The 12,387-nt window shown below is 44.1% G+C and overlaps 1 long non-coding RNA gene across 1 annotated transcript in view; it reads right to left on the bottom strand.

Moving 5' to 3' along the window:
- Positions 1–1,724: 1,724 nt before the first annotated feature.
- LOC138267697 (uncharacterized) overlaps positions 1,725–12,387 on the bottom strand; it is a 51,544-nt gene continuing 40,881 nt past the window's right edge. Inside the window, exons 2-3 of the long non-coding RNA XR_011199850.1 lie at positions 7,334–7,493; positions 1,725–2,129 (exon numbers count right to left, since the gene is read on the bottom strand). This is a non-coding gene — a long non-coding RNA (uncharacterized lncRNA). The remainder of the gene's footprint in view (positions 2,130–7,333; positions 7,494–12,387) is intronic.

The raw sequence follows: 12,387 nt of genomic DNA, 5'->3' as shown, positions 1-12,387 counted from the left end.
GCCACTGGATTCAAGCTAGCTTGGCTGATGAGGGGTGAAACCCCGAAACCGGTCCCAGGATGCTTGTTTCCAGTCCAGGGAAGACCTGGCCTAAAGTTCGGCCTGGACTGTTCCCATGGAGAACAGAGTCAAGACTGATTTGCATATGGCTGGGTCCAAACTGGAATGGCATGCGCAGCAAAAAAACGATGGATTTAGGCCCAGATCACTGTACTGGGGGTGAATGTTTGACAATGTTCAGCATTCCGTCCATCACTTGTTGTTTTTGATTAAAATATGTGGCCTGTGAGCAGCCCGGAGAGAAGTATGCAATGTTTAGTGCTGTTAACAGAAAAATCATGCCTATAAGCAGTCTGGGGAGAGCAAAGTTACAAGCCTTGTTAGTGTTTGGGAGACTGTAAGCCTTTCATTTCTGGAGTGAGAACTGGGGGCAAAGCTGGGGCCAAGCATCAGTCTGTGAGTTGCTGCTGACTTTGCTGTCTATGCTCTGTCATTTTGCCTGCGAAGCAAGCTTTTACTACTGCTGCCATTGTTACACCTGCAATCTGTGTGTGTTTGTGATCGCCTTGCACTGATGCTTCTGTTAAGGTTGTGAGCGAAGCTTGCCCCGTCTCTATTCGTGTTGTTCTCCTTCTCCCCGAGAAGCACATACTACTGCTGCGAGGGCTAGATCTGTCCTAGTTCACATCGAGACCAGCAAGGGAACCATACCCTAGAGTTACTTATCAAGGGGAGAGAGCATGTCTGCATGTGAGGGGATCTTCAGCCAGTAAGTAGTACATTTGCCTGTTCTATCTCTCTATTGCAAGCTTGCACTGCTGCTTATTATGTAATGTACAGGTTAGTTTTTTAGGTTGAGGATAGCAGCGCACAAGCGCTGCTTTCCCAATTTATTATAATCTATTTGGGCTTTTAACCACGACAATCACTATCGCTCATTAATGGGCTTGCCCTTCAAAAATCCTTTGTTATCATTGGTAAATACTTTACGTTTGTCCCTCCTTGGGGCGATTTGGTTACCGTCTTGGGCATCGACCCTGTTACTTGGCTAATCGCACTTTTGCGATATGTTTGACTGCGAGCGAATTTCTTTTTACTTTTGTGTGTCTCCTTCACACTCATGGCGTGGCACTCTGAATCGGCTCTCTTATGTGAAACTCTACTACTTTTCATTTTCAATTTATGTGGCAAGAAAAGTCCGGTTAGAGGTTTACAACGCTAATAGCCCTAACTTGAGCAAATGTGAGACCCGTTGCATTGCAAATGCTTGCCACCCCATTCTCTGCAATAGCACATTTGGTTACACTACATTACTTTTGGTAATTTTCTTTTCATGTTGTTATGTCCTCTAGTGGCTAACTATATGGGTTACATGACCATGTTTCTTATAAATTCTATTTTTATTGTGGTGTCCTCTGGGGGCTGTTCTGAGCATTACAGTCTGATGTCAAATGTTTATTTCTGATAAGGGGTTTTATTGGGTTTATATAATAATTGTATATGTTTTATTAATCCTTCCGTATTGCAATTATGATTCAGGCAAACTTAACATCCTTATTACACTATTACTGTTTGAACACTACGGATATATTTGGGTGACCCTTGTAGTTTATTTCTCTTGTTACTCTTCTGTGGCTGTCTTGTGTCTTTTTTGGGGGAATGTAGATTTTCCTAGTAATTTATGACGGAAAGTCTTAATTTTATTAAAGACACGGAGGCGAGTATTATGCATTTTCTTTTCTTGTTTATTAAATAGCAGCAGTCAAGAAAACAACTACTCCCATAAGGCCAAAAGAAAGCTGGCCAATGGGAGACAAACAGTAGTTCTAAGCGTCCACCAATGACAGGGCACCAATCCCCTAAATACGTATCTTGACTGTGAACAGCCCTCTTTTCTTGTGCGAGGGTCAAACAGTATGAAACAAAGGTAGTATAGAACAAATGATGCAAAAAGCCATAACAAAAGCCAGAAAGTCCTGACAAACGTTCAATAACTGGATCTCAGAAGAGGAAAGGATGACATCCAAATGGAGCCGGTGTAGATGAGGAAGAGAAACCAATGGAGGTAAACAATGGTGATCCACTGAAGGATGGCGATTATGAAGAAGGTTGTGAAGGAGTAGTTGATGCTGGAAGGGAGGGAAAAAACAATCAAACCATTAATTGTTGAGGCAGGATAATACTCGCCTCCGTGTCTTTCACAAAATTAAGACTTTCTGTCATAAATTACTAGGTAAATCTACATTTTATGGCAAGACCGGAGGCTCATATTATGCAAGTTTAAAGCAAATTAATAACATCTAATGCAGCATGATGTACAAGTTTGCAATAAAACACTTTAGACACATTGTCATTAGACCAATCAGCCGATTTGAGAATATCCTCCAAACGGGAACCAGACCAAAAAGCCTTGGAGGCCATAGCACCTCTGGTGGAATGGGCGCCAAAAGCGGAAGTGTCAGTACCAGCTAAGGACATAATCCATTTAACCCAATGGGCTAGAGTTGGAGAGGAGACAGGTTTGAAAGTTTTTTTGAAGGAAATAAGGAGTTGGAAAGCAGAAGAAGATCTCAAAACCGCTGTTTGTTGATCATATGTTTTTAAACATTGACCTACACAGCGTTTAGGATGGTCAGGAAAATAAGGATAAAAAACTGATGACAAATTAGTCTTTGTGCGTCTGTGAATAATAAATAAAACTCCAGAAGGGGTAAAATGACGAGCAGTGATATCTAGAGCTCTAACATTCAAAAGACGCTTAAATGAAACCAAGCATAGTAACATAGCTAACTATGCAGACAATTTTTTCAATGAAAGCATATCGTTGTCAGGCCAGGATAAAAACAGATTAAACACAACATTGACGTCCCATAATGAACCGTATTTGGGTAAAGGAGGATTAGAAAACTTTACTCCCTTTAATAGTCGACAAACTAGAGGATGTTCCCCAGAAGGCTTACCGTTGATGTATGGGTGATGGGAAGAAATCGCCGATCTGTACAGATTAATAGTGTGGTATGACTTACCTTTGCTAGCTTCAGCTGCCAAGAAATTAACTATGAAAGTTACATCTGCTGAAAGGGAATTGATACCTTTTCCCATGCACCAGCTATGCCATAAGGATAAAGCTGAGCTATAGGCCATTTTTGTGCCTGATGTCCAGGACTGTTCAATGAGGCTTGACGCTTCTGCCGAAATCGCAGGGATTGGTTGCGAATCCCCGACAATTTCCAAGCTGAAAGGGAGAGAAGGTTGTCTATAATCAAATTGTGAGAAAGACCGAGAAAAGGGGAATCTATTGTTAGTTTTCGAAGAGACGGGAACCATACTTGGGATTGCCAAAAAGGGGCTACGAGTACTACAACTGCTTGTTGATGTCTGATGTGAGCCAAGAGCCTGTATTTCATAATGAAAGGGGGAAAGGCGTAATTCAGAGATGTAGACCAATCCTGAGAAAAAGCATCAAAGGTTAGAGCTAATGGATCTGGGCGCCAACTGAAGAATTGAGGTAACTGATTGTTGAGACGTGACGCAAAAAGGTCTATTTGAAATGGACCCCATTTGCGAGAAATAGCCCTGAAAATTTCGGGATGAAGTTTCCAGTCGCTGGAATCCTAGAGAAAACGAGAAGCCACTCCGCTACGGTATTGAGATTGCCTGGAATGAATTCCGTTAGGACTGAAATTTTTCTTTGAAGACAAAACTCTCAAAACCCTTTCGCTAATTCCGCTATAGGTTTGGATCTTGTACCTCCCAGATGATTGATATACCTGACAGCTGAAATGTTGTCCATTCTGAGAAGAACTGAACAACAAACTCAATCTTTTACCAGGCTTTTGAGGGCAAAGGAGCCGGCAAGCATTTCTAAACAGTTGATGTGCAACCGTGACTCCTGAAGAGACCATGTGGCCCCAGTCGAGATTGTACCACACCGGGCTCCCCAACCGGAGAGGCTTGCATCGGATTCTAATACTAGATCTGGGGCTGACGCAAATATGGTCCTGCCGTTCCAGGCACCTAAATGGTCTATCCACCATTGGAGCTCTGTGCGTGAATCGAGATCTAAAACCACGTTGTCTGTATAAGCGAGAGCCCTCTGAAGATGGCGTATTTTGAGTCTTTGAAGGGCTCTGTAGTGAAGAGGACCCGGAAATATTGCCTGGATGGAAGAGGAAAGAAGGCCTACAATCCTTGCCAAAGATCTGATGGATATAAGGGATTTGCTTAGAGTCTGAATAATTTCGGACTTGATAGACTTTACTTTTGCGGGGGGAAGATGAAGAGTAGCTGATACCGAATCTACGAGGAACCCTAAAAACTCTATACGCTGAACTGGAACCAGAGAATACTTTTCGTTGTTTATGAGGAAACCTAGATTGGTGAGAAGATTGGAGGTCAAGAGACGATGAGATTGAAAGGAAGTACGATTTTGGTTCATAATGAGGATATCGTCTAGATATATGATCAGCCTGATACCCTGTGCCCTGAGGAAAGCCACGACCGGCCTCATGAGTTTTGTGAAACACCAGGGGGCTAAAGAGAGACCGAAAGGTAGGGAAGAAAAATGATAAAATGGATTTGTCCATTCGAACTGAAGGAATTTCCTGGAATCTGGATGCATAGGAACTGACAGGTAGATGTCCTGTAGATCCAAACGAACCATCCAATCGCCCTGAAGAAGGAAGTCTCTGAGATGGAGAATAGTCTCCATTTTGAAATTATGGTAAACCACAAATTGATTGAAATGTTTTAGGGTGATGACTGGGCGCATCTTTTTGTTCTTTTTCAGGACTAGGAATATAGAACTGATGAAGCCTGAGGGACCTAGCTGACAGGGGACGATAGCGTGTTTCTGAAGTAAGGCTTGGATGTCCGCTGATATTGCCAACGTCATCTCCTGTGAAAACTTGGGAGGGTGAGGAAAACGAGTCTGAATAGGTTCCGAGTAGAGTTCGATATTGTAACCTTGAACAGTGTTTAGAACCCAAGGATCTGATGTGATCAACTGCCATTTTGGAAGAAACAACAAAAGGCGACCCACTATAATAGGATGGCCTCAAGACAGACTTACCGTTTGGGCTGCGAGTCCGGAAGCTCGGCTGCCTGTTGCGGAAACCGCGTCCTCTCTGTGGATACAAATGTGGCTTGTAATCCTGGTAGGAGGCATTGAAGGCACCACGGGAACCCGGTTGTTGTACGAGCGGCCGGCAAAGCGGTTCCTGCCTCTGCCGGCCCTGGCAAAAACCTGACTATGAAACATCTTTTTGAGGGTCTGTTGGGCCTTGTCCACAGAGGCAAAGGTAGAAACATATTTACTCAGTTCCTTGATAAAGGAATCCCCAAAAAGGAGCCTTTCCGCCTTGATGCCTGGGTCTGAAACAGCTAGAGTGACTAACTTTGGATCCAACTTAAGAAGGAGGCCTTTCCTTCTTTCATAGATAATTGCAGTGTTGGCATTGCCTAGGAGGCAAAAGGATCTCTGAACCCATAGAGATAAGTCCACTGGATCAATGGGACAATTGTCCAGACGGGCAGCTTCAGCCAAATCAAAAATGTGGGTGAGAGGACCCACAACATCCAAAAGCTTTGTCCACGCCTTTCCGTGGATCCTTACCGAATTTGGTAAAAAAGGTAATAAGGTAAGGGTCAATAGCTGGGGTGGCCGTGATCTTGGATGATAGAGAACGACGAGGACATTCTGAACGGAGTTTGGCTCTGGTTTGTTTATCTAGAGATGTACGTAATCTAGAAGCCACATAATCACCCACATGATCTGTCGGGAACCATTCTGTTGAATTAGGGTGATGAATATCGTTTGGGTTGAACATAGGAACCCCTTCTGCATCTGATATGATTAGAGGTTGGCCAGCCTCTTGCGCCGTAATCTTCGCCTTCTTTGGAGGAGGAGGAAACACAGAGCCGTTATCCTCTGAATTGTTCCCATGAGAAGTGGAATCTGTACCATCATCACCAGTATCTAAAATACTGGAAATCACAATAGGCACAGTAAGATGCTTGGATTTCTTAGCACACTTAAGAGACGATTTAGAATGCAACATAGTAGAACCCTCCTCGGAAGGAGCCCTGTGAGGAACCGAGTCCTCCGCGTTTTTGTGAGGAAACCTCACTCACCAATGCCTTTTTTTAAACACTTTTTGAAATAGGGTGTTTTCTGCTTTCCCCCTGCAGACTAGGCCAAAATCGTCTTTGAACCCAAGCTTAAAATAGAATTTTTCACATTTTTGGATAACTTATTAATAGAAGTTGACACAGCTTGTTCCACAGAACATTGAATGAACTCACTTAGATGTTCATTTATTTGTTTATCCTTCTCCAAGCCATTTTTTCCCAAACAGCCCTCCATTTCCAGTGGAAAATGAATTAAACAGGTAATAATATGAGGAGAAACCAGCAAGGCTTAAAGTCTTTTAGAGTATAGCAGGAACTAACTTGGCTCCGCCTATGGGCGGGTAAAAAAGGCAGGACCCGGCTGAAGAAGGAAACGTGAGGAAGTAGGTCTTGGAGGATAGTCCTACAAACACAATGAAATTCAGGAAACTGCAGTTTCTGTGAAGCAGGTATGTGAGGAATGTCCCACAAACATGGAGATATGCAGGAAACTGCTGTTTCTGTCACGTGTCGACACGGATGAAGACGCGCTGACAGAAACAGCAGTTTAGAATGCTGGTGAAAGCACCTAACTCGCGCGCGAGAGGAGACTCGCTGGAATAGAAATATGCGGCTACAAGCCGGCTGGGGATAAGAAAGCAGGGAAACCAAAGCTGTGCATTTGTGAAATACACCAAATATACTGAAACAGAATATAAATGACAAAAGTAAACATAGAGCAATATGAGCAGAAAAGTGAAATACTTATCTTGACTGCGAGCATCAAGAAAAGAGAGGGCTGTTCACAGTCAAGATACGTATTTAGGGGATTGGTGCCGTGTCATTGGTGGACGCTTAGAACTACTGTTTGTCTCCCATTGGTCAGTTTTCTTTTGGCCTTATGGGAGTTGTTTTCTTGACTGCTGCTATTCAATAAACAAGAAAAGAAAATGCATAATATGAGCCTCCGGTCTTGCCATAAAATACAAGATTTCTAGCTATCGCGTCAAGAATTTTCAATTCTATTAAAGACACAGAGGCGAGGATTATGCTTTCTCTCTCTTTTACTGCAAAACTCAGCAGCCAATGAAATTCAACAAAACAAAGAACTACATTTCCCTCAAATCTCAGTAGTTCGTGTCCACCAATCATAGGTGACCTGTCCATATAACTGACTCTCTCAGCATAGTCCTTCCTCTTTCTTTGCAATGAACCATAAGATTACTTGAAACAGAAACTGGACACTCCGGAACCTTCATCCAAATGTCTCTCCTGGAATAGAACAGCCTTTCGACGATAGAACACCGCCATATCAGCATTACACAGATTCAACTGAACCGAAACTGAAAGATCCAAACATGATCAAACGCCCTTGATTTCCGAACCTAGGAAAAAAAGAGTAAGCCATAATAATATTCACGGAATTGAATAAATCACTTATATCATTAGGGTGGGTATTTCAAAGCTGTAAAATCAAAGTATTACAGTAAACTTTTTATTCACCAGACAAGACAATATAACAGATATTTTATCCATGGGAGGGATAATCCTCGCCTCCGTGTCCTAAATAGAATTTAAAATTCTTAACGCGATAGCTAGAAATATTTTTATTCTATGTCAGGAACAGAGGCTTCGAATTATGCTAGTTCAAAGCAGATTTACAACATTCGACACCACATCAACAATCGGCTTATTATAAAAGACCTTAAATGTAGAGTCTGATGACCAATCTGCCGCTCTCATAATGTCCTCTAAATGAGAACCATTTGAGAATGACTTAGATGCCATTGCTCCCCTGACAGAATGTGCCCCAAATTGAGAAACATCTATGCCAGCTTCTTGAAGGATCCAGCAGACCCAGCGTGCTAACGTCACTGCTAAAACTGGACCAAAAGTCTTTTGTAAGGAAATCAACAACTGGCCCTGATAATTTTGGCGTACTTCTCTAGTACGTTCCTCATAAGCTTTTAAACATCTTACAATACATAACTTTTGGTGATGAGGAAAAGCTGGATATGAAACACTTCTAGAACAAGTCTTAGTACAATTGGAAATAGTAAATGAAACTCCCGAAGGAGTAAATACTCTACCTGCCAAATCCAGAGCTCGCACATCCGACACTCTGCGACATGATAATAAACATAACAGAATGGTCAACTTCGCTGAAAGCTGCTTCCGAGAAAAATCCTCATTGCATGGCCATGATTTCAAATACTTTAAAACAATATCTACATCCCACAGGGAGGAATATTTAGGTTGAGGAGGGGCCAACATGCGGATTTCTCGAAGTAACTTACACACTAACGGGTGTTCCCCAGTTGGTTTACCTTCTGTATGGGGATGACCCGCTGAAATCGCTGACCTGAAGTTATTAATGGTTCTATAGGCTAGGCCCTGCAAAGCTAGCTCTGACAGAAAATTGACGATCATAACAATGGAGGACTCCACGGGATCAATATCTCATTGATTGCACCAACACAACCATCTCTTCCAGGCAGATTGATATTGTTTGTGAGTGGAAGGAGCCCAAGATTGGGACAAGAAGAACATTGCGTTGTCTGAAACTCCCGGCACCTGCCAGCGTCTCCGGAAATTCTCCATGCCATGAGGGCTAACTGATCCCTCCATATCAGTGGATGGGGAGATCCCACTGGATCTAACCATAGTCGAGGATCTTGCGGAATCGCCACAGGGGCGGCGCATGACATCAACACTGCAAAAAGGAACCAAGGTTGAGCCTTCCAGATGGGCGTCACTAAAATCAATTCTGCCCTCTGTCTCCTCACCTGAGAGAGTACTCTCTGAATCATGATGAATGGGGGAAACGCATAAAGTATCCCCGACTCCCAAGACTGAAGAAACGCATCCATCCCAGCCGCCAAAGGGTCTGGTCTCCAACTGAAGAAACATGTCAGTTGAGTGTTGAGTCTGGAGGCAAACAGATCTACCCCACAAGGACCCCAAAGAGAGTTCAACTTGTTGAATATCAGAGGATCCAGCCTCCAGTCGCTGCCTTCCCTGAAGAATCGAGAATTCCAGTCTGCAATGAGATTGACTCGGCCCGGAATATATTCCGCCGTCACTGATATGTGATGAAGAAGGCAAAATTGCCAAAACTCTTTCGCAATCTCCACTAGTATCAAGGACCTGGTCCTGCCCAGACGGTTGATGTATTGAACTGCTGAAATGTTGTCCATCCGAAGAAGAATACAACATTTCCCCTGCTGCAGAGGATAGGGATCGAATAACAAATGCTCCCGCTCACAGTTCCAGACAATTGATGTGAAGGGATAATTCGTCCTGGGACCAATGACCCCCTGTCTGAACTGAGCCGCAACGGGCTCCCCAGTCCCACCGGCTGGCATCCGGCTCTATAATTATCTCCGGACTCGAGGCAAAGATGGCCCTGCCGTTCCAGGCATCCATGTGCGCTAACCACCAATTGATTTCCGACTTGGCTTCGTCCGACGGAACAATCTGTTCCACGTACGAAAGGCCCTTGCGGAGGTGAAGAATCTTCAAGCGCTGTAATGCTCGATAGTGAAGAGGCCCTGGAAAAATTGTCTGAATTGAAGAAGCCAATAGACCCACCAGACGTGCTAGGGTCTTCAATTATATAGTCTGAGAGGCAAGGGCTCTCCTCAATTCTTTCTTGATGGATTTCCTCTTTGCTAGAGGTAAAAATAATTGCGCTTTGATGGAGTCTACCTGAAACCCTAAGAATTCTACAACCTTGGACGGGGTTAGCACTGACTTGTCTAAGTTGATCAGGAATCCTAGGTCCTGCAGGAGTTGAACCGTCCATGAAAGGTGCAGGAGGACTGACTCCTCCGATTGAGCCATGATCAGAATGTCGTCTAAATAAATAATGAGACGAACGCCCCTTTCTCTGAGTAGTTGAAATACTGGTCTTAATAGTTTGGTAAAACACCAAGGAGCGGACGAAAGACCGAAAGGAAGGACGGAGAATTCGTACCAAGTCTCCCGCCAACAGAATTGGAGTAACCGTCGATGAGGCTCGAAGATGGGAACCGAAAGGTAAGCATCCTTTAGGTCCAACCGTACTAGAAAATCTCTCTCTAACAGAAGGTCTCTTAAAAGATGGATGCCTTCCATCCTGAAATGACGGTAGACCACCCAGGAATTGAATTCCTTCAGATTGAGAACTAACCGGGAGCCACCTCCATTTTTCTGAACTAGAAAGATCGAACTTACAAACCCTTTTGGATGTGGATCGGAACCGCAAATGGCGTGTTTTTGGAGTAATCGGGCTGTCTCGTCGTCTATGAAATAACCGTCTGTTTGGGAAAAAGTGAGAGGACGAGGAAAGTTTGTTTGATGAGGAGGGGCATAAAACTCTATCCTGTAACCTTGGACAGTCTGAAGGATCCACGGATCTTGAGATATCCGTTCCCATGCGCTTAACTGATCGTTCAATCTCCCTCCCAGAAAAACCTCTGAAAAAGGAATAATTCTCACCTGTGGAGGGCCCTTCGGCGGAGTTGGCGCCGCCTCTATTGCGGTAACCGCAGCCTCTACCTCTGCGGGCTCAAGAGGAGTAGAATCCAGACCTGGAATTGTATCCTTGTCCTTGCTGGTTGTAATTGCCTGAGGCCTGATTGAAGCCACGGCCCGGCGCTCGGCCTCTAAAGAGACGGCCCTGGCAAAAAGGCCTCTATTAAACATCTTCGTCATAGAGGACTGAGCCTTATCCAAGGCAGAAAAAGAGGCAACATACTTCCCCAAATCCTTCACAAATTTGTCACCAAAAAGTAAGCCATTAGCTGCAGGGCCTGCGTCGTTGGGGGCTAAATCTACCAATTTAGGATCAATTCTCATGAGGAATGAGCGTCTGCGTTCCATAGACATGGCACAGTTCGCATTTCCCAGAAGACAGATTGCTCGTTGAGCCCACTCTAAAATTGTCTGAGGGTCCAATGAAGACTCCTTAGCTTGGACGGCTAACTCAAGGATCTTCGTGAGGGGACCAGAGATATCAAGAAGTCTGTCTTGACAGTTCTTCCAGGAGCGATCCAGACCTTTTTTAGGATCCTTGGAAAAATTTTGCATGTAAGTAGCCATATTTGGGTAAGACCCGGAGTCTCTGTACCTTGCCCTGCAGCGAAGGACGGGGACATTCTAAACGCAGGGTGTTCCTAACTTCACGGTCAAACCCTTTGTGAATATGATTTTGGACATACTGAGCTACCTCTTCACATGGGAGCCATTCTGTGGATCTGGGGTGAATTTTATGGCAAGACCGGAGGCTCCTATTATGCTTCTCGATCTTGCTTTATTTTGAACAGCAGCAGTCAAGAAAACTACATTTCCCATGAGGCTAGAGGAACAGAAAGCCAATGGGAAAAGAAAACGTATCGGCATGAACACCAATGGTGACACAGAACGTACTATAAACACTATACTTGACTGCGACCAGCCCTCTTTCTTGCTGCTCGCAGTCAAGATAAGTGTTCCATTATTTCTCTTTTTTAAAATGTATGCGCGTTTACTAATTTAATTAGTGGGTATATCGCTTGCACATTGCATGCTTTGCGCGCCGCTTCTCTCCCTCGCGGCCGCTTTTTTAAACGCCTGTGTAGCGCCCCCCCCCCCCTTTTTCCTCATTTATTCCGTCAACCCCGGCCTTCTGAGGAACGCGCGTGGGTTCTAACAGCTGTTTTTTCTCACGCTGCTTCTTCTTTTCTCCGTCCCTTACCTCAGGCGGACTCGCCCTTCAAAGTCGGCAGCATTTTACAACGAACGCGTTGTTTCAAAGCAGCTGCCTCATCTCTCCGTCCTCTTCCAAACTTATCCCGCTTCCTTCCACACCGGTAACCCCCCCCCGGAGGTGTGTTCTTTCCGTTTCTTTCTCTGTTTCCCTCTTTTAACCCTTCCTTTTCCAGAATATGTCCAAAAACAGCATGCCTGAACAACTAAATAACGATGAGGATGTCTTTAACCAAGACCTTGATAATTTTATTAATGAATCAGTGACAAAAGCCATTTCCAATTCAATGGGCAAAATTACAAAAAACCTTGAGTCCTCTATAAAGGATATGGTTTCCAAATCCTTATTGGCCCATTCTGCTGGGGAATGAAGAAAAAGAAAAGTTAAGGATTGATCTGCCCAAAAAGCCCACAATACAGTCACCCCAATGGCGTTAACTTGACCGGTGAAGCCTCTTCACCCCAGATTGAGGACAAGTCTCCTCCAAGGCCTCCTTCTAAGGAGGGGAAACCGAAGCTTAAATGTTCTGAAAAGACAAAGCACGTTATGGC

Source organism: Pleurodeles waltl, chromosome 12, assembly GCF_031143425.1.
Source record: "Pleurodeles waltl isolate 20211129_DDA chromosome 12, aPleWal1.hap1.20221129, whole genome shotgun sequence".
Lineage (NCBI taxonomy): Eukaryota > Metazoa > Chordata > Amphibia > Caudata > Salamandridae > Pleurodeles > Pleurodeles waltl.
This window is presented reverse-complemented; position numbering and strand designations above follow the sequence as displayed.